We start from the raw sequence: 6,000 nt of genomic DNA on the forward strand, positions 1-6,000 counted from the left end.
AATTTTGTACTAATTTCACTGTGATGTCTTAATAAAGAAGAAAAAATGTATTAATTTCTCACTATTCTTAATCACAATAGCTAACATTTATATAATGCAATTATTATCTCATTTGATAGTTCTGTGAGGAACAACTCCATGAGGCAGGTGCTATTATTAACCTTATTTTACAAATGAGGGAAATCGAGGCCCCAGAAAACTAAAATGACTTGGTCAGCGTCACCCAGCTAGTAAGCTTCTGAGGCAGGATTTGAATGTGGATTTTCCTGACTCCAAGTCCAGTGCTCTATCCAAAAATAGGAGAGCTACAACAGACTCAATAAGTAATTTAGCCAGCCTATGCATATGCCTTTAAAGGTCTACGCAATCAAATCTATCATGAGGAAGCTCTCAACGATAAAGTGTTCTAAATGTCGTGCTTTCTATTCTTGGTTGACCTTTTTTTCCCCTTTTATTGCATTTTCCATCCTCTATCTATCTTGACCCAGTCTGCTACACCAGAAATGCAGTTGTAAAATCAAAATGGAGGAAAGAAGCAGTAGTGAGTGGTTGGTAATCAATTGAATTTAATAAGTAAGGACAATTCTAAGGTACACTGGAGTTTGTACCATGGGCAGACATTTGAGAGAGAACAGTGTTATTAAGGAAAAGCTATAACACCAGGGACCTGCCGACACTTTAAGTCCAACTGGGTTATTATTCAATTTCTGATTAGCACTCCATCCTAACAATATGTTGCCAAGATATTTAGATTTAATAATGGAATTTATTGTTAATGTTACTGAAGACTTGAAGCCAAAAGATTACTTAATGCAGACCTTAATCTGATTCAACCTCCTTGCTAATTGATCATATTCTCTAACTTTTTGTTGTTGGTGGTTTTTTGTTTGTTTGCAAGGCAATGAAGGTTAAGTGACTTGCCTAGGATCACACAGCTAGTTAAGTGTCAAGTGTCTGAGGCTGGATTTGAATTCAGGTCTTCCTGAATCCAAGGTCAGTGCTTTATCCACTGCACCACCTAGCTGCCCCCATTCTCTAACTTTTAAACTAACTTGCCAACTACTCAAACTCTTTAACTTTCAACAGACTTTCCAAAGTGTACTGACTGGATAAGTGAGAGGCAGAGTAGAAAGGAGGTTGCTTGTGCAAACTTGTTGGGGGAGGGGGAAACTATGCCAATTTCTCAAATTCAAAGGGTTGAAAGAAGCTGGCCTTGTCATCTGGTGTTATATTGGTACTTTTAGGCATGTGCTGGCATTCAATCTTGAATTTCTGTAATGAGACCTTTGTACAAAGCAGGTCACAAATTATTGCCACTGAGACTTTGGAGTAAAAGATTATATCCTACAAATCTGGGAAATATAAAGAGATAAAATATTAACTCTTTAAAAAAAAACTTTAGGTGATCTTCCTCTTACCCACATGGGAGGTACTTGAGGGCTGATCACACTATTGATTAGTTGACATGGAAGCTTTAACCTGCTTCATTTTCAAGCTGGACAGATGAAGAACCCTGAGGCTGGTGGCTCTGCTGTGGAAACTCACAATATTGATCATCAGATTTAGTACAGACACTCCACCAGCTTAGCCCACTGCAGCTGAGAAATCTCAAGCTCAAGATGCACCAGCTTTGCACATAGGTACTTCATAAATGCTTTATTCATTCATTCATTTCAGCCTCAGCTTCCCCCAGTAGCAGAGATTACAGGCATGAGCTACCATGTCTTAAAGAAATTAATTCTTACAATGCTTTATGAGCCTTCTTTAACCTGTAGCATGAGAAAGAGAACTGGATCTAGAATCAAGACAGGTTTAAATCCTGGCTGTGCTACAATATCTGGCTTTAGACAAATTACTAGTCCTCTGGTCCTCAATCTCCTCATCCATAAAATGGTGGGAGGGAATAGGTGACTATTGAAGTTACCTTCCAGCTCTAATTCTGTGATCATAAAATCACAAAGAGGGATTCTTGATAAAGCAGAATGAGTCAAGTACAATGGACCTAGAAAGATAGCCTGGCACCAGGTTGCAAAGGGCTTTAAATGCCAATGAATGAAGTTTATATCTTATCTTGGATATAAAGAGTAACAGCTACTGGAACTTCTTGAGCAGGGACATAACATGGTCAGACATGCACTATAGCAATATTGCTTTGGGAGCTATGGGAAGGATGGATTGAAAAGGGGAGAAACCTGAAGCAAGGAAACCAATTAAGAGATCATTGCAGGGAAATTAGGTGGCATAGTAGATAGAGCACTTGCCCAGGAATTGGTAGGACTTGAGTTCAAATTTAGCCTCAGATACTTACTAGTTATGTGACCCCTGGCAAGTCACCCATGATTATTTCCGCCCACCCCCCAAAAAAAAAGAAGAAAAGAAGCTATTGCAAGCCTAAATCAGGGATTCTTAATCTAGTCTGTAAACTTTTTAAATGTTTTTATAACTATTTCACTATAATTTGGGTTTTTTGGTAATCCTATGTATTTTGTGCATTTAAAAGCATGATTTTGAGAAGAATCCATAAGCTTCACCAGATTTCCAAAGGGGCCCATAACACAAAAAAAGATTAAGATCTCCTACTCTAGGTAAAAGGAGACGACGTTTTCAGTAAATAGCCCCTGACCTCCTTTTCAACTCTAAAATCCTGTGATCCTATGAAAGAATTGGCATACATGTTTGCAGCACTGCTGTGTGGAATCTTTGAGCAACTCCATATGACAGGTGTGTGTCCAGGTTCTGTGGGATTGATCTAATTCCAGGGGTTAAAAGGAAATGTCTCAAGCCAACAAAGGCATCAAAGCAGGGGCCCATACATGACCAGCACAACCATTACTTCAATCTGGGGATTCAATGCAAGGGATGATTCCCTGTATAGGGGGAGGGGAATAGCTCCTTTATCCTATTTCGGTCATTAAATTCACTCATGTCATTTCATTCCTCACTCAACCACCAGGAATGTTACCATTCAGTCCTGTCCTCCTACCCTCTTTGTCTTTTGTCAGAGCTTTGCTTCTGATAGGAAAGACTTTTTATATATTTCTTATAGCTTCCTCTTCCAACACTTAGACTCCAAACTTTGGAAAAGTTTTATTTGCAAAGTAAGGAACTCAAAAGTGTCACTGGGCCTGGATTCAGGAAGATGTTTTCAAATCCAGCCTCAAACAGTTATTAGCTATGTGATGCTGAGGGAATTAGAACAGTAAGTGGTAGTAGTAGGACTGGGTGAACCACACTGACTCAATCTTGTGACTCAATTCTATAGACTATATAAAATACTTGGGTGTCTACCTGTCAAGACAAACCCAGAAACTACATGAACACTATTACAGAACACTTTTCATACAGATAAAGTCCGATCTAAATAACTGGAAAATATTAATTACTCAAGGGTAGGCTGAGCAAATATAATAAAAATTATAATTCTACCTAAATTAATTTACTTATTCAGTGCTATACCAAACTACCAAAAATGTTTTATAGGGCCTGAAAAAAATAATTTAAAAAATCATCTGGAAGAACAAAAGGTCAAGAATATCAAGGAAATTAATGGGGGAAAATGTGGAGGAAGGTGACTTAGCCACAACAGATATCACAATGAATTAGAAAACAGTAATCATCAAAAAAATATCTGGTACTGACTAAGAAATAAAATGGTAGATGAGTAGAATGAATTAGGTATACAGTGCACTGTATTAAATGGCCATAATAATGTAGTGTTTAAAAACTGCAAAGATCCAAGCTTTTGGGACAAGAACTCACTATTTGACAAAAACTGCTGGAAAAACTGGAAAGCAGTTTGGCAGAAACTAGGTGTAGACCAACATCTCATATCATATACCAAGATAAAGTCAAAATGGGTACATGATTTACACATAAAGGGTGATATTATAAGCAAATTAGGGAAGCATGAAGTAGTTTACCTGTCAGATATATGGATAAGGAAAGAAATTAATGCCAAAAAAGAAATTGAGAGCATTACAAGATATAAAGTAGATAATTTAGATTGCATTAAATTAAAAAGATTTTGCAGGGCAGCTAGGTGGCACAATCAATAGAGCACCGGCCCTGGAGTCAGGAGTACCTGAGTTCAAATCCGGCCTCAGACACTTAACACTTACTAGCTGTGTGACCCTGGGCAAGCCACTTAATCCCAATTGCCTCACTAAAAAAATAAATAAATAAACAGATTTTGCACAAACAAAACCAATGCAGCTAAGATTAGAAGGAAAGCAGAAAATCAGGAGAAAATTTCACAGCAAGTTTCTCTGATAAAGGCTTCATCCTTCAAATAGATAGAGAACTGAATCAAATTTATATGAATCATTCTCCAATTGATAAATGGTCAAAGGATATGAGTAGGCAGTTTCAGAAGAAGAAAGCAAAGCTATCTATGGTCATATGAAAATGTGCTAAATCACTATTAATTAGTGAAATGGAAATTAAAATAACTGTGAGGTATCACCTGACACCTATCAAATTGGCTAATATGGCAGAAAAGGAAATTACAAATGTTGGAGGAGATGTGGGAAAATTAGGACACTAATGCACTGTTGGTGAAGTTGTGAACTGATCTAACCATTATAGAGAACGATTTGAAACTATTCCCAAAGGGCCATAAAACTGTGCATACCCTTTGAACCAACAATACCACTACTCGGTCTCTACCTCAAAGAGATCAAAGGAAAAGGACCTATATGTAAAAAAAAATCTAGCAGTTTTTTTTATGGTGGCAAAGAATTGAAAATTGGAGTGACACTCATCAACTGGGGGATTGCTGAATAAGTTATGGTATATGATTGTGATGGAATATTATTGTGCCATAAGAAATGATGAGAAGGATGCTTTCACAAAACCTATGAACTGATTCAAAGTGAAAATAGCAGAACCAGGAGAACATCTACACAGTAACAACAACATTGTATGATGATCAACTGTGAATGACTTAGCTATTTTCCGTAATGCAACGATCCAAGACAATTCTGAAAGACTTATGATGAAAAATGCTATTCACCTTCAGAGAAAGAACTGATGGAATCTGAATACAGATCAAAGCATACTTTTTAAAAATGTTTTTTTTGTTTGTGTTTTCTTTAAAAACATGACTAATATAGAAATAAAGGAAGGTAGGTGACTCAGTGGATAGAGTACTGGCCCTGGAGTTCAAATCCAGCCTCAGATAATTGACACTTACTAGCTCTGTGACCCTAGGCAAGTCACTTAACTCCAATTACTTCAAACATCCGGGGCCATCTCCAATCATCCTGATGTATATCTTGCCACTGGACCCACATGGCTCTGGAGGAGAGAGTGGGGCTGGTGACTTTGCTCATCCCTCCCTCGCTTAAATCCAATTTACTACAAGTCATGACATCACCTTCCAATGTCATGGTCCTCTTTGAGAACGAAGGACAAACAACAACAATATGGAAATATGTTTTGCCCATGCTACGTCAAATTGCTTGCCTTCTCAACAAGAAAGGGAATGGAGGAAGATAGGGAGAGGATTTGGAACTCAGAAATTTTTTAAAAGAATGTTAAAAATTATTTTTACATGGATTTGAGAAAAACATTCCTTAAAAAGATAGATTGACGCTATGGAAAAATTGTAACACTAATGCATTATTGGTGGAGTAGTGAACTGATCCAACCATTCCGGAGAGCAATTTGGAACTATGCCTAAAGGGCTATGGTACTGCACATAATCTTTGACCCAATAATACCACTACTAGGTCTGTGTCCTAAAGAGATCATAAAAAAGGGGAAAAGGACTCACATGTACAAAAATATTTATAGCTCCTCTCTTTGTGGTGGCAAAGAATTGGAAATCAAGGGAATGCCCATTAATTGGGGAATGGCTGAATGAGTTGTGGTATATGAATGTAATAGAATACTATTATGCTGTAAGAAATGATGAGCAGGCAGATTTCAGAAAACCTGGAAAGACTTGGGTGGACTTATGCTGAGTGAAATGAGCAAAACCAGTACACAGTAAGAGCAACA

The sequence above is a fragment of the Dromiciops gliroides genome, chromosome 1, assembly GCF_019393635.1.
Source record: "Dromiciops gliroides isolate mDroGli1 chromosome 1, mDroGli1.pri, whole genome shotgun sequence".
Classification (NCBI taxonomy): Eukaryota; Metazoa; Chordata; class Mammalia; order Microbiotheria; family Microbiotheriidae; genus Dromiciops; species Dromiciops gliroides.